Consider the following 22037-nt stretch of genomic DNA (forward strand, 5'->3'; position numbering starts at 1 on the left):
AATTAAGATAATTAAGATGATAATACTGAAGCCAAATCCTTTGGTACTTGGGCAGAGATTATAAGTGAAAGATTATACTTTTGATGAGCAACTCTTCCATGCACATCCCATGACAGATTCAATTCTCAGTGAATATTTTACCAGTTTGTTTACTAAATAATCAACCATTATTCCTCTTTCTTCTTGGACTATAGCTAGGCTACATTTATCTTCCTTTCTTTCATTTTTGAGGGGTTATATGATTGGATTTCATGCTATGGAATATGAGTTGGCCGGGCCAACAAAATGGATTGTAGAAAAGTGGGAAGTAGAACAGGTTCTAAGGGTCTCTTACCTCATTGCTGTATAGATGTTTCATCAGTGCCAATAATATTTGATTTCCCTGTTGGCAGTGATTAAACAGAAACACGGGATCCACTATACACAAGAGGAAGTAGAAAGAATCAAGGTTCCAAGGAGTAGAGTTTGAGTTTGGATGTGACTAAAGAAATGGTTTTACATTATCTGGAGTGCTGCTTAAGGCAATTAACCATAGAGAAAACACATTCTACAGGACATTGGAACAATCACAAAACATTCTTGAGGTTTAGAAATGGGATACACAATGAGGAAAGTGAATCATCATCTATCCCATCTCACCAACTATTTTTCTCCTTTGGTGCTACTCCTGCCAGCCTCTAATTCTCTACCTTCCCTGTGCCTTTTTTCTCAAGTCTATCCTTTCTTTGTACATTACAACTTTATTGTACTATTCTGTTTATTTCATTCTAATGAGGAAATATTTGTTGGCTACTCTACAGATGCAATAATTTTATAGTCCTTGAAAATGCGTTTTTTTCCCCCAAGAAAATGTGCTAACATATTGATTTCTGCCTGGAACCTCCTCTACTCTCAACTCTAGCTTCCCTACATAATGTTTTGTTTTGACATGCATCAACTTAGATCAGTTTCTAAACATTGTCACTATTGATGCTTTGTATTGGTTACATATTGCTTTTTGCTTCAGACTGTTTTTGCAAAATATAGTATGTTTAGCCTCATCTCTGGTTTCTACACACTAGATAACAGGCACACCTCCCTTCTTCCCTAAAACGACCATCAGAATCTTAAAATACTGTCAGATGTTTTTGGTTGGCAAAATCATGATTGTTTCAGAACTACTGACTTAGATCTAGATACTTGCCCCCTATGCAATACTGCCCAAAATATCTTTAAAAATACCTTAAAAGTGATACTATCAGGGTTGCTTTGATTACTGCTGATTTTCGCCTAGTGTAAGCAGTTTGACTAAGTGACTAAGGGAGGCATAAAAGACTCCATGGAACAATACTTCTGTATCGAGCCCTTATGAAGCCAAGATTCATTTTATGGATCTTGGTGGTTCAAATGGAGGAAGCAGAAAAGATATACAAGGGTTTAGAGAAGAAACATGCTAAAATAAACAATATTACAGCATTGTGAATCTAAACCAAGAGACTAAGAAAGCACTCATTTTCTGGTTTAGAAATTGCTACTAGTAGTAGTGGTTGTAATAGCAGCAGCAACACTACCACCAGCAGCATTACTGATAGTTAGAATACTAATAGCTTACTTTTAGTGGATTCTTTTTATATTCCAAGTACTTGTCTAAGTATTCATATAGAAAGTGTAATTTAATCCTTATAGCAACCTTGTTATATAGATGAAATAGCTGGTATTAAAAGAGATTAAAATTTTTGCCCAAGTAGAAGGGAGAATCCAACACAATAAAATTCCAGACAGAATTAACTGATAATGGGTATAGGCTCAGGTTGTAGACACCTGCATGAGTCATGGTTGGGGAGTTAGTTGGGGAGCAAAGGAAAGAAAGAATGTAATACCAAAAACTTTCTTGTTTGTGTTAAACTTAGGAAACTTTACTGTATTACTCATTTCAGCATGCAACTGATATGAAATAGACTAAATAATAAATTCATTGGATTTTAGCAAAAATTCACTGGTTATCTAAAACTTTGGGATTCCTTGACATTTTAAGATAGAACATCTAATGGGAGGGATGAGTCAGGTAAGTTTGGTACCAGAAAATTAGTGCAATAAAATCCTCTTAATTGTCATAACTATCAGTTTTCCCATACCTGTCAAAATGTCTTAAAATCAAGTTGCATGTGTTTCTTCAGAAGTATTTTGGTGCCTGTGGTATTCCCAGCACTGCTGTGCTCTTTATACTTTATGCTTTGAGGATGGTGCCTTATTATATGAAATGAGGTTCCTATACTTACTGATCCATTGAAGGAGTCAAGCCCAGACACAAATCACTACTATACAGAAACAGAGGCATCATGAATTTGAATAGTACAACATAAGAATTTAAAAAATTATGAATTTTACCCTTCAAACTGGAAGGATTGTCATACAAATCTTCCAGGTGAATGTGTTTACTCTGTTCAGGTTGTACAGTTGTACTCTGTGCAGAAGGCAGGTGTCTGAGGACAGGAAGCAATAAAAAACTTGCATGTCTTCTTCCTTTAATAAACATATTTTCAACACTCTTTAAATATATTTACTTCTCATTTAAATGTCTCTAGGATATAGATGTGAGACTATGATATTACAAAATTTAATTACAAGATCTAAATTATAAGATTTACTTCCTTACAAGAAAGAAAAAACTGCCCTCCTATAATATATCAGCACAAAAGTGCTCATCTACCTTTCTTGGTTTCAACTTTGTCAATGTCCTGATTTTCCTTCCCTTGTAGCTTCTCCTCTATTACCACCACCACTCCAAAAATAAGTAAATGAACAATATATATAAGTCACCCACAGGAGCAAGCTGTGTAACATGGGTATTTTCTTTGAGGTTTTCAAATCATTCCCTCTTAATTGTGTGGTAGCTGCTTCTCAAGGATTCTTCTCTTTCTCTTTTTATCATTGTCCTTATCTGTATACCAGCATCTCTCTGTAGTTTTAGATGTGAGAGGAATGCTGTGATCCTGTCCCAGCCTGCACAGATTAAACGTTTTTTGTGAAAGTTTCTCCACTTTTATTGTTATAAACAGGACCTTTCCTAGAGCCTTAACTATTTTTCTCTTGAAATTACATCTGCTATAATGGTCACACCTTACAATCAAGTATCCAATTCATGCTTCACACAGTTGGTTTAAGTAGGTAACCGTTAAGGCTCCTTCTAACCCCAATATTATTTAATTCTAAATGATTTTCTCTGAAAGGGAGGAACTCCAGGGACTGGGGCAGTCAGTGGGTGGACAGGTAAGCTTTTACATTTAGTTCCCCATAATTTTCTCTGGATAAGTGCAATGTCAAAAAATGATGATTGAACTAATCTGTATCCTAAAGGAAGGAAAAAGAAGTAATGCTTTCATGCCTTACTGAAAAATTATGACCCAGTTTTAAAATGGATATAATAGAATGTTACCAAGATAATTACAGTATTTATAATCAAAGTATCTCTCTAAATATCTTATTTGCATTTACAATTTTTCCCTAGATTATTAACTAATGTTAACTATTTACATGCTTTTTTTGAATGCAGTCTAAATAAAGAATTTGTTACCTTGGAGAAAGTGTAACAATTTAGGATTTGACCTTCTTGTAATTAGTATTGGTTCACTTGTTTCTGAGATCTAAGGAGAGCTGTTTCTTCCCACCCATACCTTCTTCAATTTCCTAATCTTTTTTTTTTTAAAGGTTAGTAATTAGAACCTATAATTCTCAGAAATTTTTTAAGGTTAGAATGCTATGTGTCCTTTTACACTCCAAACATACAGGCAGACCCATACCTACCCACCTCTAAAATATTATTTTTGAGACAATTTTAAAAATTGCTTAAAAATCTGAGAAATAAGGTACATCAAAATCTGAGGTTCTATTTTTAAATCCTTTGCTGCTAAGAAAATTTTGAAGAACAAGGTATATTTCAAGGGGTCTTTAGAGAGTTTGACTTAATAGACCAATGTGCCTTCTGATGGCCTGGCAGCCTAGGATGTAGATGCAGGTAATATATTTTAGGTGCATGTTTATATCCATCTCTCCTAAGTTAACATAAATTCTGATCAAGCTCTAGGGAACAAGTTATCCTTCATAATGTTGTTGAGAATTACTACTATAATGTTCTATTTTTGTCTTCACAGACTACCCTCAGAAGTTTAAGAGGAGTCTTGTTAGTATGTTTTTCTATGGACTATAACTTTGTGATATTCTCAAGTCATCTTGAAAATGTCTAGATATTTAAAAATCATTCCTCTAGTGAAAACTATATGGCCTTTGAGATCATATTTAGCTGGATTTGTGTCCTGGATCTGCCATTCATTGCTTGTGTGGGTTTAGGAGATTTTTTTAACCTATCTAGGACTCTTTTTCATTAGACTATGGTATAAACTAGATGATAGAGCCTATGTAAAATGCACATATTGCATCTTTCTTATTGGTCCATTACCCAATTTCATGTCTTTCTTTCTGCAATAGTTACAGAATTTGTCTTTCACCTAGACGTGTATTGCTTTGAGTAAAGACTTTATTTGCCAGCTTTCTTGGTTGTGGTCATGGAAAAATCAAAGCGTTATATATAGGATATGGGAAGTTTTATGAATTACATTAATAAATAAGTTTATTTGGTCAAACAGGTACAGAATGTGTCAAGCCCTCAAACATATAGAAACCCTCTTATTAAGCAGAATAATTTAAGGGTTCAGAAATTATCTCCTAGGCCTGGCTGAAGAGTAGTCTAGCTTTCAAATATTCAAAGATTGAATGACTCAGGCCGACTGAGTCAACTCTCCTACTTATCTCTGCATCTTCTTCCTTATGGAGTAAGTGGAAGTTCTACTGGTGTGTGACCTAATTCTCCATCTATATTCTCTCTTGCTTTCTTCTCATCACAGACTTCATTTGTCCATGATATCTCTGTTCCTTTAACTTCTCTTTCTTCACTACTTCTTCTCAAGTCCAATTCAGAAACAAAACAAAACAAAACAAAACAAAAAACCCAAAGAAACCTGAGAAAATTCTCTATTTTCTTCCTTCAACCACAATCCTATTTCCATCTTCTTTATTTATTGTCAAATTGCTCTAAATATGTTTTTATACAGGTTTCTCTCTATTCATTTCTCACTAATTCATACTCACCTATTACTGAATTGATGATATTCTATAAAATCACCAGTGACTTAAAGTCTTGGTTAAAGACTTTGGTTTCTTGAACCAAAAAATAATATTTCAGGATTGTTCTTGTATGGGTGCAATTAAAAGTCATAGCCTCCCACTATACCAAAAGCTTTTTTCCCCCTTTGGATTCTGTGATAATTCAAATAACATTCATGCATTCAGGAACATTAATTAGTGACTTACTGTGTGTCAGATTCTATTCTAAAAACTAAGCATGCATTACTCAATAGGTCAGTTTTTTGTGCTTAGGTACCTCATAACAACCACCACCACCATTTTTTTTTTCATCTAGCACTTACTCTGAGCAAGAAGCTGAGAATTAATTATATGATTCCCTGTAATTCCTGTAATGTTCCTTGTGAAAGCCACTATTATTATCTACATTTCACAGAGGAAAAAACTTTAGTCAAAAGAAGTCAATGAACTTTACTAAGGCTTAACAACTATTTATTAAATCTTAGGACTTGAACCACTATATATTAAATACCAGAGTCCATGACCCTTACTTTTCCTTGGAAAAAAGTAATCTGTTTTCTTTATTCTCAGTTTTCTGGGCATTTGGAAGGACTTGAATGCAGCATGATTGTTGTTAGTTTCTATGTTTTGCATGTGCTATTTCTGCTCTTTTGAATACTGCTTCCCCAGCTATTAACCAGCTTAGTCTTAACTTATTTAACCTCTGGGTAACTTACAATGGTGACTTTACTATGTGTTTGTGTGTCCTCCCAAATAACTTACCCTTAATGTGGAATTTACCAGAGTATAATTTAATGGCCTATTAGTCTACATTTCCCAATAAACTATAGTTTTCTTGGTAACTTCAATGGCTCACACTTACCGAGACAACTATTTTTTCATGAAGGAATGAATGATTATAATTTTTGCGTTATTTGTTCCCCAAAGAATGCTACCTGTTCATGTTTTCAAAATAACTTCTTAGTTGATTTTTCTTCCTTTCCAACCATTTCTTCAATAATATTCAAATATTTCTATGCTCCTACATGTACACAATGCTTTCTTTTTTTTTCTGATCCACAAAATGTTCTACTCATACCTGGTGCTACTCTTGAAGTTCTTAGCCTTTAAGACTTGTCTCAGACATGAATTCTGCTAGGATTCCTTTAATAACTTTACTTTGTTTATGTAAGCAATAATAAGTTGTTATGTCTTATATTTTATTTCCTCTGGTTCTTTTTCTAAAAAGTGAGATCTTATATTATTAATTCTTAATAACCAAAATCCTTAGCATAATCAGTGAAATAACTTCTTAATAAACTATAGCCACTATTATTTCTCAGAACCTTTACAATACAGATGAGTATAATCTACAAATTATTTAATTTTATCTTTTAAAATCTATTTTTATAATATGTTTAAAATTTTATCAAGGACTAGTTTAGGAAAAAATTAAATACCAATCGAAGTAGAACTGAGATTGAGATGCTTTTATAATGCAGTTGCCTTCTACCATATGTTCCATATGTTCATGTACCTTATTGAAGAATCAACAACATTTATATCCCTAAGATATTTCCTTTGACAATTACACTCATACTGTCTTCTAATGAGGCTGGTTTTATTTTATAAATTACAGAAATTAATTATTTTTATTAGATAGTTGAGGATTTGAAACTCATTTTTTTTTTGGATTTGAAACTCTTACATAAACTCTTATTTTAATTTTGTGACTGAAAAAATTTTCCCTAAAATATTTTTAAATGCTCTCCAGACTCCAGTTTGCTAGCCTACAAATTAAAAAAAAAGTAATCATTTTTCTCCCTATGTTGTTAAAAGGTGTTTTAAATTATTTATAGACATATGATAAGAAAAGACAATTCATCATGCTGCAGAAACCCAACACTAATTACTAAAGATTAGCCACTTTTTCTGAGACTGATAAATTATTTTCAGTTGTTTATAGACAAGCAATACAAGCAGTCATGTCTGGGCAGCTGAAATAAATGACCTGTATATAAACAAATGGTGTTTTCTGTTGTGGAAGATTTCATCCTTTCTAGCACAGGCATACATCCACTATAATTTTATAAACAATTTTAAGTGATTTTTTAAAAAAAGATAAATTCACAGTAAATGAGGATCAGGGATGGTGTGCTTGACATATGCTCTCTCTAAAGTTCCATTAATATGGAAAGTAAACAACATTTAGTAGCCAGTGAATAACATTCTGCATTCATTTTGCTCATTTAAAGTCTTTATTATTCAATATTATCACATTTCTTTCACAAGTCATAAAAAGTAAACTTTTAGTGCATTTTCTGTTTGTTTTCAGAATTTAGAAAGTTTGTAGGGAGTGGATACAAGGGAAATAGCAAGTATAAATTTGTGGTTATAGTATAATGGTCTTTGGAATCACATGATTTTATTTCAAATCCCAATTCTGCAGTATACTAGCTGTGTGATGCTCAAGCTCTTTTACTTAATACCTGTAAGTATGGTTTTATTTATCTATAAAATAGAGTAACAAATACTATTTCTTTATGATACTAAGAGACTCAAATAAAGCAATGTGTATAAAGTACAAGTAGCTGGTAACAAGCAAGTTCTCAAAAAATTAGGTACAATTATTATTAGGTCTACAGTTATTTTTTAAATTACTGTTATTACAAATGCTATGATTTGCATTTTTGTTTTAATGAATGGCCACTGATTAGATTTTGCCTTGGCTTATTTAATACACTTAATATAGTGGCAAAATAGTTTATATTCATTAATTGATTGTAATTATTGCACTAAAATGTATAAATAATCTACTGATTTATTTATATGGATATCTTAAGAATGGGATTATTTTTTCCATGGCAGAGTGAGGCTAAAATACATCCCTGCCATAGACAGATGTACAACCAAAGCTGTATCTATACATTTTTTGGCTTATTTTTAAACATTCTAATGTACAAATCAATAGTAGGAATGAACTGCAGTTGACAAGATTAAAACAACAGTAGTTCATTAATTGTATCAAATATAAGGTATTAATACAAAATGTATTAGTCAAATACAAGATGTTGTTACTAGGGGAAATGTATATGAGGGAAGAACAATACATAGCAATCTCTGTACTATTTACTAAGTTTTTCTGTAAATTTAAAACTGTTCTAAATACAAATATATTAATTTATTTAAAAATGATTGTTTAAAATCTTTATGTTTAAATTTGGTGATATATAGGAAGAACATTGAATGTATCTGTATGCTTTATGGCAAGTCAACTTCTGGTGAATTCCTCTTTTTTTAGAAAAAAGTTCAAAAATATGAAAAAAATTTCAGAAATATTTATTATATAATTTTAATGGCTGTAAGTTAAATGCACACCATCATTTATATATTTAGTGATATTATTTACCCAGTAGAGACTGTTAGCCAGATAATCAAATTGTGTTTAAGGAAGTTTTTAATGATTCAGGAATGCATCTATGATGAAATATTAAGTAAAGAATAATTTTACTGCAATATTAAGTATGTAACACATGCTGAAATAAGTATAGGATTAAAACCCTTTTTAGATAAATGGATGATATGTACAATAGCCATAATGTATTATGGACTTCATATTTTCTAGCTTTTATTCTAAAGTCCATGTCATTTCCAATATTTCTTTTTTGTCTCAAGTAATCATTTGTATATAAAATATAATATCCCCTATTTAGAAATTGGATTTCTATTTACAAATTGGATATTAAATAAATATAAGTTAATATCCAAATCATGGCTTTAAGTGCCAGAGTCAGTATTTAATCTTTTTTGACTCCAAACTCCATGTTCTTAAAAATGTTAATTAAAATAATTACAATGTCTGCTTCTAGGTTGTGCTATTAAGAGAAATTTAAAGATTTTTGTAAGCAGACACTATGAAATTTCTATATTGACATGGTAGTTAATAAATAGAAAAAAAAGGATCCTAGGAAGAGTATAACTAATTCTTTCTTCTCTGTGTATGGTTATTTCTGAGAAAAATCCAAGTATAAAAATATAACCTAAATGTTTTTATAGTGTTTAGATTTTTATAATTTTTATTCATTGAAAAAAGTAATTTTTTTCAAATTATCTTTGTGTTTGGAAAATATGCTTACCAAATTGGGAGGCAAATGTAATATAATAGTAATTACCTATAAATTATTACTAGGAATCCACAATTTCTAGTGTTTTAAGTCTGGCTTTTCTATTCTCTATTTTATGTCATTGCCTTTCAGTCATCATTCTTCATTTTTGTCAAATACCCATGTATATATCACAAAGCTCCTTCTGTTAGAATTAAAGTTCACGTCTGCCACAAAGTTTCTGTATGGAAATGGCTAATAGCAAGTGATGGTAAAGATGTGGAGAAACTGGAAACTTCATGCATTACTGATGGGAATGTAAAATGATACAGCTGCTATGGAAAACAGTTTGGTAGCTCTTCAAATGTTAAACAACTGAGTTACCATACGACCCAGTGATTCTACTCCTAGATATATTACCAAAAGAATGAAAACGTATGTCCTCAGAAAAACATGTTCATTGTAGCATGATTTGTAAATGCCAAAGTACGGAAATAACCTCTAATCATCTCATGAATGGATAAACATAATATATAAGTTTAATGGAATATTAGACATAAAAAGGAGTAACAAACTGATGTTAAACATGAATGAACTTTGAAAAAATTATGCGAAGTATAATAAACCAGGTCACTTATTGTATGATTCCAATCATATAAAATCTTCATATTAAATAAATTCATGGAGACAGAAACTAGATTATTGGTTATTAGCAAGATACGAAGAAAGAGGGAAATGGGAAGTGACTTTTAATGGGTGCAGTGTTTTTTTTTTTCTTTTTGGGGTGATGATATTCTGGAATTAGTGTTGATGGCTGTGCAACTTTGTGAATATACTAAATATGTTAAGAACCAAATTTTGCTGTGAGATTATCATATGACTCCCTAAACAAACAGATCCTGAGATTTAAGGAAGCTACTAACTCTGGGGCAACCATTAGATTTATCATGATATAGGAGTAATATTACTAACATCCCTGGCCACCAAGAAACACTAGAACACATTGCTAAAACCTCTGTAACCAGTAATAATAGCCAGAAAACAGCAACATTATTTGCTTCTCATTTCTTCTCTGTAAGTTTCAAAAGAGTTTTTCTATTAGCAGAATATTCAGAATAGTTGCAAAGGAATCTGGGAAGTGTGGTTTGTAATTTTCTAAAATCCCAACTAGATGCTATATGAGAATTTGAGAAAGACCATTTCAATGTCTAACATTAGCTATTAAAAGTGTTTTGAACCTTCAAAATAGAAAGGTTGAAATTCTTTAAATAGGAGTCTCATCTATCACAATACAATAATAATAATAATAATTAGAGTTGGAATTAAAAATTTTATGGAGGTGTACTTGATAAAGCAATATGAAAATCAGGACCTGGGAGTCATTACCAAACTTTTGGAAAATTATTCTTCCCCTTTATTCTAAAATTCTATCTGTGAAAGTTCTTTGAGCCATCTGGTTATCTTAATTCTACCTACTCCAGTATTTATTAAGATTATTTTAAGAGGGGCACCTGGGTGGCTCAGTGGTTGAGTGTCTACCTTTGGTTCAGGTTGTGATCCTGGAGTCCTGGGATAGACTCCCACATCTCCCTCTTCTTGTATCTCTGCCAATCTATGTCTCTCATGAATAAATAAATAGATCTTTATATATATATATATATATATATATATATATATATATAAATTATTTTTTGAAAAGATTGTTTTAAGATCCTTCTAATTGATCTGATTTAGCTTCTTCTTGTACTCAGTCCTGCAGATATAATTATTTTCCTTCAATACTCTAAACTTCCCTAATTTGAAAAGGTCAAAATACTGTAATATCTATACTAATCTTGCATTATTTGATTCCAACTTAATTCTCCTCCATAAATTCTATCCCTCCGTACTTATTTCTCCACTACTCATATAGACTGTGCCTGGAATTCTTCTCTAACCATAGGGTAAAATTTTCCACTACTGCATATTTCTTCTGTCTGGCATTCATTCCCTCTCTTCAGAAATGTTAACCTACGCATTTTTCAGGCCAACTAAAATATAGCTTACTTAGTGAATCTTTCTCTGATGCCTCCAGAGAGTTGTATCCCATCCCTCCATCTTCTGATTCTGTGAGACTGTTTTGCACAGCATTTCTAAACTATCTTCAAAGCAGGGACAACATATTACTTTTATTTTTATTTCCACATTCCAATATTTAGCTTGACACAAAACAGTTACCCAATAATTGTCTCAATGAGAGTAATGTAAACATAAGGGTAAACAAATGGAGGGGTGCTTGGGTGGCTCAGGTGGGTAAGTGTCCAACTCTTGATTTCAGTCAGGTCACGATCTCATGGGAGATCCAGCCTACATCAGCTCCATGCTCAGCAGGGAGCTTGCTTGAGGATTCTCTTCTTCTGCCCCTCCCTCTGACTCACATAAACTCTCTCTCTCTCTCTCTCTCTCTCTCTCTCTCTCAAATAAATAATTTTTTAAAAAAAGAATAGGGATCCCTGGGTGGCGCAGCGGTTTGGCGCCTGCTTTTGGCCCAGGGCGCGATCCTGGAGGCCCGGGATCGAATCCCACGTCAGGCTCCCGGTGCATGGAGCCTGCTTCTCCCTCTGCCTATGTCTCTGCCTCTCTCTCTCTCTCCCTGTGTGACTGTCATAAATAAATAAAAATTAAAAAAAAAAGAATATTACAGCTGAATAGCTTAAGTACAATTTATAGAATTTCAAAGCAGTTAATTTCTAATGGAAAATCTGAAACCCTAATTGCAGATTTAAAAGGTACTGTACAACCATTCTATCTGTAAATAACTTTACTTAGCACCTTTTTGTCACTTAGAATAGTATGCAGTACTACTTGAGTGAGCTATTTTGGAAGTAATACCAAGTTCTAGTGTTTGCTTCTTAGTATTGAACTGAATTTTACGGTTCTGTGCTAGACATTTTGCACTAGTCGAATCCATTCTTGTGTCTTTTTGTTAATGTGCTCTGTACCACTGGTGAGTGCTCCTTGGTTTCCTTACCTGCTGCTACAGAAAAGTTCTTTTACATCCTGATGGCTATTGCCAAGGCTACAAAAAAGAAAAGCTATATTTGTATGCAACACTAACCCTTTGACTGCTAATGTACGTTTCTGCTTGCTGTGCCTTGTTATGGCTGCTTTTTTTTGTGCTAATAAAGTATGTTTGGTGTTCTCCTTGTAAAAAAAAAAGAATATTAAAAAAAGAATACATAAATGGATACATAATTTAGCTGTCCCTTCTCAGGTTTATAGGTAAATCTGTTTTCAAGCATTAGACTACAATCCAATGTTATACTTCCCGTTTGTAAATTTTGGCAAAGTTCAAGCCTCAATTTTTAAAGTTTATATTAAGAGCCTGATTATCAGTTCTGCTCAACTTGATTTGGATTTCAGCCTAGTAAAAAATGACAATACTGCAATCACGAGGTTTCAATTAGACTTAAACACATTCTTAGAAATATTAGTAAAAATACATTTAAAATATTGTGAGAGGGGATTAGTGTCTGACTTGTATTATTTCACATCAATAGGTGAAATGAAAGACACTGAAGATAATTTTTTTTCTCATGAACTTCTCTGACCTACTATTAGGAATAAAAGTTAAAGAATTACTTCTTATTTAAAGAAGCATTACTAAATGAAAAATGCACACACTCAAACATATATGCACAGGAACTCACTTGGCAGTACTTACTATTTATTTTTAACCTCAGAAATGAGTCTTTATGCCATACATGCCCTTGGTGACTTTACATCATCTTAAATGAGGCTATAAAGAAAGAAAGTGCTTACAGCAGGAGACTATAAATTAGTGCTTGTAGGGTCTACAGAAGGACCAACTTTAAACATATTAAACTACAAAACTTGAACTTCATTTTTCTAATTATTATCAGGTATTATCAACAAAAACATAATAAAAATCCTGCTATGCATCTTAAAGTTTTATCTCAGAAGCCCAAAACAGGGTTACGGAATCTCTCTAGTCAAAATTGCTGCAACTAACAATCTAATTAGAGATGGCCATGCATACCTGTAGGTGACTAGTCACAACTAAAGTCCCAATTAAGTGATTTGTATAATCGTCTTTGAAAACGGTAGTCCTGTTTGACTTATCTGTGTATACTTTGGATTTTTCTTAAGAGTTTTTAAATAGAAGAATAAATGAGCTATATGTGTGGTATTAATTGATAAACTTACATTGGTAAATATAAAAAAAATCCAAATATCCATCAACTGGGCATTAAGAGAATCCCGCCTAATGCACTATTATACCTACTTTTTTAAAAAGTAATTTTTAAAATAAGCATAATAGTTAGTTCTCAAATACAAAATGAACAAGTGCTAGTTATTTGCTTTGATCTATTAATTAAGGAAGGAAGCAATAACGGGTTAAAAAATAATTCAGAGGAGGGATGCCTGGGTGGCTCAGTGGCTGAGCATCTACCTTCGGCTCAGGGTGTGATCCTGGGTTCAGGGATCGAGTCCCATCCCAGGCTTGCTGGATGGAGCCTGCTTCTCCCTCTGCCTGTGTCTCTGCCTCTCTCTGTGTGTCTCTCATGAATAAATAAAAAAAATCTTTAAAAAAATAATTCAGAGGGGAATCCAAGGAATAGACACATACATGGACAGTCACAAATGCTGAAATAAATCTTTTGATAAAAATTCCAGGGTGGTTGGGGTGGAATTGAATCGGTGTACCTTTACCAGAAAATCATGTGTTCACATCTTTAGGACTGTATAGGCTTCCTGATTGGAGAGGATTCCTAAGCTACATTATAGAGATAGGAAAATCTGGCAAAATCCAGGACTTGTTGAGTTAAGGTAATGGTTGGGAATGCAGTGATCCATGGCAGTTAGAGATTGCAAAACAGAATGCCTGAGAGGAGAAATCTCCTCAGAGAGAACTTCAGAGACCTTCAAGGGCCCCGTCCTACTTTTCATCTGAGTGTTAATCAATGGATATAAGTAGGAAAACTTTCTGAGATTGGGAAAAGAAGTGGGCAAAAGGAATAGAGAACAATCCCAAAGCTCAAATAGAGCTGGAGAACTTCATTTCCCACTAATTAGAGTGGAAAATATCATTATTCATGGGACATTGAGTAGAATAATTGGCCAATTTTACCTAAAATTATCCAAAGACCATTGGTCTCAATAGTAAAACCAGAAAAGGAATTTCTAAGCAATTTAACTAACTTCAAACTAAAGGTAAAGATTATTTATAAAATACAACATAACTAGCTTCCAAGAAGATAAAATTCTTAGTATCAAATATTAAGAAATTAAGAAAAATATCAGGAATTCAAAGATACAGGAAAGTTGGATGCATTATGGGTAAAAAAAAAACTATATTAATAATCCTTCAAGTGCGTTCATAATATAACTAGTTCACAAGGCACCAGAATGTTATAAAAATATAGTTTCTATGTTCACAAAGGTTGAGAGAGGATTGTATATCAAGTAGAAATATGGGAGAAATAAAAAGGCCCAAATAAACACCTAGAGATGAAAACAAAAATATTTGAGATAAAAAAAATGCTAGATGGAACTAAGAGATTGGACATTGCAGCAGGAAAAGTTAATTTGAAGGCATTGCAATGGAACCTATCCAAAATGAAACACACCGAGGGAAAAAGAGCTCCAACAACAAAAAAGTGAACTGAGTATCAGTAAATTGTGAGGGAATTTCAAATTGTCTGACATAAGTGTTACTGGAGTTCCTTTAGGAAAGGGAAGACAGGAAAAAACTATTTGAATAACTAATGAAAAACTTTTCCCAATTTTATTAAAGGCATAAATCTACAGGTATACAAAGGTCAAAATACTCCAACCACAAATAAACAAGAATACTATTTAAATTTCTTTCAAAAGATCTTTAAATATTAATGAGAATATACGTCAGGGATAAGAAGGCTAAAAGATTTTATCTCCAGCAGCCTCTCACTTACAGATATGTGAAAAGAAGTCTTTTAGGCAAATAATGTAGGGGCATCTGGATCTACACAAAGGAATGAAGAACAGGAAAAATGATGAATATCTGTGGAAATGTTTTCTAGCAATCTATTTTTCTAATTTTAAAAATCTTTTGAAGAAAAATAAATCTTTTGAAGATAATTAGCTACTTAAAGCAAAATCAATAGCAATATAATGTGGGGTTCTGTTATTTATTTAGAAATAAAATAAATGAAAAAAAATAAATGAAAATAGTAGATCAAAGGCCAAGAAAGGGCCGGGAGTTTTAGTGTAGAAGTATAATATTTTAAGTTTCGTATATAACATATAAAGTAGTATAAGGTGACTCAAAATGTCCTAATGTAGGTTAAAGGTGTTTGCCGTAAACTCACTAAAAACAAAGAATCAAAAGAAAACTAGCTAATAGACAACAAAGGAGATAAAGTATAATTCTAAGAATATAATTAGTTTTTTAGAAGATGTAAACAAAAAAAGAGTAAGGTAACAAGATCAGATGGAACAAATAGAAAAGTTGGCAATTTAGGGAATTTTAAAATATGTCACTGATCATATTAAAAAGGTCAATGGACCAAACATCATAACTTAAAAAAGAGATTATATTGGATTGAGTAAAAGTGCAAGCTCCAAGTAAATGGTGCTTACAAAAAAACTTTATTAAATATAAAGAAACAAATGAATTAAAGGAAATAGATTTTTTTAACTGTACCATGCTGATATTAATCAAATGAAAGCTAAGGTGGCTATATTAACAATAGATTAAAGTAGATTTAAGAGAAAGATTATTACCAACGTCATTTCTTATTGAAAAAAAGGTCAATTCATGAAGACGACATAAAACTCCTAAGCATTAATGCACCTCATCAGAGAATTTCAATATACATGTAACAAAACTGATTTCAAAGAGCAATAGACAAATCCATCACCATTGTAGATTTCAGCATTCCTCTTGAAAAAATATAGAACAGGGGACAGAATATCAAGAAGGTTTGTAAGGAAAAATACAAATTAAAAATGAGAGGTTTAATTCTCACTGTTAAAAATAAGGGAAAAGATTCCCTGCCTCTTTCCTTTTCTTAGAACATCTATTTTATAAGAAAACTTGCAAACTCTTTGATTTTTGAAATGTATATAAATCTTTTTAAAGGCTAAATAAGCCTTTTGCCAGAGACTCCAGATTTCACTACCAAACCACAGTGAGCCCTTGTCTAGGGAAAAGGTCCTCAGCTTGATCTCTTCCTGCTGGAAGGTTGGTAACATTTTAACAGCCCCAAAATGTCTTTCTGTAGGACCAGAGAACCATCTTTGAAATGTAATCATCAAAAAGATAGTGCCCCTATCTCTCAGTTTCTGTGAAAGACAGGAATCTAATTAGGTAGGTACTTCACCAGAACTTGCAAAACTACATCTTATCCTAAAGATATGAGAAGTTTATTTTTCCTTTGGAGAGTCAATTAGCAAACATACATGACCACCCCAATTGCCAGATGAAATTAGGATAAACTCTATGTAACGAAACAGACCTGTCAAGTTCTCTTACCTGAGGACTAGCTATCATGTGCTTTCTGAATATGTGTGTAATGAGTTGTATCTGCTTGGCAATATACAAGGATAAGGTTTCTTTGTCATTGCAATCTCTTAGGGGATTGCTTGAATTGTACATCACACTCTAATGCCTACTCTAAGATAAAACTGAACTTCGACCACACCATGCAGCATATACTAAGATTAGCTCAAAATGGTTCATAGATCTAAATATTAAAAATATCCATTGTAAAAGAAATCACAGAAATAAATCATTGAGACCTTGGATAGGCAAAGATTTCTTAGATATGATACCGACTCCATGACCCATACAAGAGCAATACAATGATAAACAGAATTTCATCAATTAAATCTTCTGCTCTTTGTAAGTCACCATTAGAGAATGCAAGACAAGCGACAGACTAGGAGAAAATATTTACAAATCATGTATCTTACAAATGATTTGTATTGAGAATATGTAAGGACCTCAGAATAGAAAATACATATCTTTGAGTCTGTGCTAATATAAATCTGATTTGCTGCTTATTCAAAATAGAGGGAAACAGACAAATCTCCATGCAAAGAATCCTAAATAATTTGTGTTGATATCTCTTCCTCAGAGGGGCGGAATTTAATTCCCCATTCCTCAAATGTGGGTAGTACTATATTGACTTCATTCTATTTTTTTATGATTTTCTTATTTATTCATGAAACACACATACACACACAGAGAGAGAGAGAGAGAGAGAGAGAGCCAAGAAAAAGACAGAGGGAGAAGTGGGCTCCCTGCATAACTTGATCTCAGAACCCCAGATTCATGCCCTGAGCTGAAGGCAGATGCTCAACCACTGAGCTACCCAGGCATCTCTACTGACTTTGTTCTAAAGAGTGCAGTAGGGAAAGGGAAGAAAGTGTAACCTCACAGACAGACATTACCTCAATCAGGTGATTAGGGTCAGCGTAAAGATAAATCATGGTGACGGAATGTGCTTCTGATATGTTTTTAAACAGCAGTTTAATTATCTGCTTTTCCTTCTCAAAATATAAAACCCAGGCTAGTTATGAGATAGTGTAAGAAAAATCCCAATAGAGGGCAAGCTGCAAAATATCTGACTGGTACCCTTCCATAGTCTTAAAGCCATCAAAAGCAAAGGAATATTGTATTGTATACTTGAAATTTGCTAAGATGATAGATCTTAAGTTTTATTACTATAAAACAATAAAAAGAAATAGTAACTATGTGAGGTGATGTATATGTTAATTAGATTGTGCTCAATATTTTTCAACATATACATATATCAAAATATCAAGTTGTACACCTTAAATATGTACAATTTAAAGAGATAAGACAACTAAATGTAGAATCTTGGCTAGAGATCTGGAACAGAAGAATGACATTAGGTTAAAAAGTAAAGAAAGGATAAAGTTTGGATTTTAGTCTCTAATAATGTATCAGTATGGGTTCTTTAATTTTGGCAAATGTACCACAGTAATGTAAGATATTAAGAATAGAGGAATCAGAGTGTGAGATTTATGAGAGCTCTCTGTACCATCTTTGCAATTTTTCTGTGTTTCTAAAACTTTGTATTTTTAAGGTGTTTAGATACTTTCCACGTGCTACAAACATTATTACTAGGTAATTCACCCAATATTAATTAAAGCATTATGTTCCTACCAAAAGTTTTACACATATTTTTAGCAGCTTTATTTGATATAGAAAAAAACTAAAAAACAATACAAATGTTCATCAACAAATGAATGGATATATAAAATGTGGTCTATCCAGACAATGCAGTACAAGTCAGCCAAAGGAGTCAACTCTAGATACATGCAACAAGATGAATGAAAATTAAAATAATTCTGCTGAATGAGAGAGTCAGAAAAATGTTTTACATACTATATGTTCCTATTTTGGAGAAATTCTGTAAGATACAAAATAATCTGTAGTGACAAAGTAAAACAGTAAATGCCAGAGGACAGTGGATAGGGTTAAGAAGGAAGAGGAAAGGTTGTAGTGGTAATGAGGATATTGCAGCACCAGCCAAGAGGGTCCTTGGCTTCATGAAGGAAAAGAATCAAATGAAATTCAGAGAAAGTGAAAAGAGTTTATTGAATAGTGTAAGTGACAGGTAGAGAATAACAGAGTGTCTAGCAGGCTCAGAAAGGAAGGGAGAAGGAGTCTTCATTGGTACATATCTTTTTAGGAATCTAAGATAGGGTCCAATAAAAGGTGGCTGACAGGTGAATAGTAGGTGTTATTTTAGAAATCATGAGGCTAAGGGCTATTGATACCAGTGTTGGCTAAGGTTTGCTTGAAGCTAATGAACTGGCACATGTTTGGGATCTAGCACTTCTTAGATGTTATCTGATGTTTGGGGGACTGGGACAAAGCTCAGAGAATGATTTACTTTCTTGCTTCCCCTTTGAAGTGGGAACATAGCTTCTTTGGCTGGTTCAGAGGCAAATATAAAACATGAATAAATAGGCCTAGCAGAAAAACAGCAGAGTCAAAGCCTTTCTAAAATGGAGTCCCCTCAGCCTTCCTACATCAGTTGCATGGAAATTTCAGTAAGTTACAAATATGTTGTTTATGGTAATAGTTACACAGGCTGATATATATATATATATATATATATATATATATATATATATATATAAATCTCAAACCTTATCAAACTATACTCTTTAAATATGTGAAATTTATTATGTTAGTTATACTCCTCATAAATCTATAAAAAGTAAAACTAAGGAGCTGATAAAACTCAAAGAGCTAAAGATATAACTGTATAACTCATAATTTCATCTCAATAGTAATTGTTTAAAGTTTTATTCCCCCAAATTTTTACTTACTGTATATTATTTCACCCAGATTTTAAATGGACAATCTTTGCCTACTTGTTTGGACTACATTTTTTATTAAAATGGCTGTACAAAGGAATTGATTTCCCCAAACATATTTTTGAAATAGTTTTCAGTTACATTTTCCTGTTCAACAAACACAATCATCTTTCCAGGGAACTTCACTTAAAGTACATTAATATTCATAATCTATGTGGAAATCGTCACAGTAGTCATTCCTTCCACTTAGACATTTTATTTTCCTGTTAAAATGCAAATATATTATCTGGGAGGATGAGCACATTAAATCATTAGCAACCATTAGAAATATGGTTCAATTAGCTCAATAGTCTCTCTCTACTTCTTGAAAGAATTAGGAGGAGTTAATGGTATTAGGGAGTTGATACTCAGGACAGGAAGTAATTGACTTTGAAGAATCGGCTCTCTTTAAGCATCTTGGTAAACAGCCAAATGAGAGGCATCAGAGAACCTGATTACTTAGGGAGGTTACAAAGCAATGAGGAACTAGTCATAATCTTAACTAAAACATCCTTGTCCTTTGTCTTAAGTTGTTTTTGGTATGTGAAGATATTTAGACATTCAGACTATCTCATGCTTAGTCTTTTTAAAAGTATACGCTTAAAAAATTATACAATTTTTAAACACTGGAAAACATGGTTGTTATTTCAAATCTCTAAGTTTAAAAATGGCATTTGTTTTTGATCTCATATTAATATAAATATTATAGCTGCTAGGCTGGAAATATTCTGGTAATTTTATGTTATAGGGCTGAAAAATGTCCTTATGACATTTTAGATTTGAGGTATTATAATCATTCTTTTAGTCAACATATTTATGGAATACCTGTTCTGCTTCAGGACTAGTAATAGGGAAATAAAACACAAAATTTCTATTTCAACTATATTTGATTGGGGAGTGTATAATTTAGGAATTCTTTTTTTTTTTTTTTACATTTTATTTATTCACGTGAAACACAGAGAGGCAGAGACATAGGCAGAGGGAGAAGCTGGCTCGGAGCCAGATGTGGGACTCCATTGCAGGACCCCGGGTTTATGACCTGAGCCAAAGGCAGACACTTAACCACTAAGCCACTCAGGCAAGCCCTGGTTTAGGAGTTCTAATCACATATCAGACCTGAATTACAAAATGACCTTAAAATATATTTGTTATTAATATATGAGATGTGTTATTCTGTTCATTTTCAAACAAATATAATATTTGATAGAGGAAAGATCCACAAAAAACTGACAAAGCAATAAGGAATAAAACCTCTAGCAAAGGAAATGTAGGATTGTTAAAGGTAAGGATAATTGGATAATTGGCTCTAGTTTTTTTTTGTTGTTGTTGTTGTTTTTGTTTTTTGTTTGTCTGTTTGTTTTTTACCTCAGCCTTCTGTACTTACTCTGGGATGGAGAATTATATTTTGAGAAGCATAAGAAGTTAGTTTGTAGGAGGTGATTGTCATCTCATTAATTAACAGCATGTGATTACACGTAAGTACTGCTAAATGTGGATTTAACCTAGCGAGATTTTTAGGAGAGACAGGATCCCTGAAATCAACAAGATCCTATATAAACTTCAGATAATGGCAATACAAGGGTTTATTTTAAGATGTTTTTAAAATTTCTAAGTATTTATGGGGCACCCGGATGACTCAGTCGGGTAAGCCTCTGACTCTTGGTTTCGTCTCAGGTCCTGATCTCATGGGTCATAAACACAAGCTGTCCCTGTGGCTCTGGGCTCAGCAGTGAGTCGGCTTGAAGATCTTCTCTCTCTGCCCCTCCCCTCATTCATGCTCTCTAATATAAATAAATCTTTAATTAAAAAAATAAAATCCCTAAATATTTATTTATGATAGCATGTGTAAAATTTATTCATCGACTTTATTAATATGTGCCTCAATAAGCTGAATCACTTAATTCAGCAAATTTCATTTAAAGCAAAGGATATATATATATATATAGATATATATATATATAGATATATAGATAGATAGATAGATGTCGACAGTAGAAGAGAAGATGTGAGGGCAGCCCCGGTGGCCCAGTGGTTTAGCATCGCCTTCAGTCCGAGGTCTGATCCTGGAGACCCGGGATCAAGTCCCGCATCCAGCTCCCTGCATGGAGCCTGCTTCTCCCTCTGCCTGTGTCTCTGCCTCTCTCTTTTTCTGTGTCTCTCATGAATAAATGAATAAAAATATTTAAAAAAACAAATTTAAAAAAACAAGAGAAGGTGTGAGATACAGCAGTGGTTAACAGGTCTAGAAAATAAAGAGTAGAGGAAGATTAGGGGATGACTAAAAGGAAGAGCATACATATATACGTGTGCATATGCATCTATAAATATATACATATGCGTATGGATATGCATTTGACTATTTTAAGGATAAATATGAATTAAAAATAAGTTAAATTTCCCTGTTGAAAAAGAAAGGAGATTTTCCCCCACTCATTTTCT

The sequence above is a fragment of the Nyctereutes procyonoides genome, unplaced genomic scaffold, assembly GCF_905146905.1.
Source record: "Nyctereutes procyonoides isolate TBG_1078 unplaced genomic scaffold, NYPRO_anot_genome, whole genome shotgun sequence".
NCBI classification, from domain to species: Eukaryota; Metazoa; Chordata; class Mammalia; order Carnivora; family Canidae; genus Nyctereutes; species Nyctereutes procyonoides.